The sequence below is a fragment of the Pteropus alecto genome, unplaced genomic scaffold (assembly GCF_000325575.1).
Source record: "Pteropus alecto unplaced genomic scaffold, ASM32557v1 scaffold25, whole genome shotgun sequence".
Taxonomy (NCBI): domain Eukaryota; kingdom Metazoa; phylum Chordata; class Mammalia; order Chiroptera; family Pteropodidae; genus Pteropus; species Pteropus alecto.
The window spans coordinates 16,641,175-16,641,983 of record NW_006441955.1 but is presented as its reverse complement, the minus strand read 5'-3'; the positions used below and the strand labels follow the sequence as shown (position 1 = coordinate 16,641,983).

The 809-nt window shown below is 45.2% G+C and overlaps 1 protein-coding gene across 1 annotated transcript in view; it reads right to left on the bottom strand.

Annotated features, from left to right (window-relative positions):
- Window positions 1–809, bottom strand: part of IL12RB2 (interleukin 12 receptor subunit beta 2) — a 56,977-nt gene that overhangs the window by 1,103 nt on the left and 55,065 nt on the right. The window lies entirely within an intron of this gene.

The window sequence follows — 809 nt, the reverse complement described above, 5'->3', positions numbered from 1 at the left end:
TCTGTTACTTCTCTTGCTTACTTTCTCAGCAGCGCATCAGTTGTCAGCTCTTCAGTGTCTGTCATCTCCTTTCCAAACTTGCTGCTGATTCCCGAGTCCAGCACCAAGCACTTTATTAATACTTAATGGGCTTTATTGGGCTCTCCTTACATCTTGGAAATAATCTTTCACACTGATCTTTCTAAAGCAAAGCTCCAAAGCCTTTAACAACTCAGGCTTACATATGCAGTAAAGTTTCCAGCCCTTAGCCTGACAATCAGGTTCCTGCACTTTCTACTCCCCCATGTTTTCATTCAGAAACTATTTCAGGCACACACTGTCCTTTCCTAACAAAACACCTTTTTCTCTGTGCCACCACCATGCTTGTTTCCACCACCAGCCTCCACCTGCTTCTGTTTGCTGCACCACCCCCTGCTTGACACCTTCTTACGAAGCCTCTAGTGACTGTTCCTCACTACAGCAGTGAAGACACCAACGATAGGGTCTTGGCACATGATGCTTTATACTGTCACTTTGTTTGCATTTCCATAAGTCATCTTGTCTTCCAGGAGGAGTAGAATGACCAAAAAAAATAGCCTCGGGACAGGGCAACTCCAACAACTAGTCTCAACTCTGACACTATATCTTGAGAAAACAACCTCTCTGGCCTTCAAGTTGCCTTATCTGTCAAATGCCAAGTTGTGCAAGAGTGATTTGATCTGGATTGGCTCTGATATCCCCTCCCTTGCCTTGAGCGTGAGAAGTTTCCAGAAAGTGAATGATGATGCTGTCTTAGGACAGACTTCCGCAAGGGGCCCTGACAAGCTAGA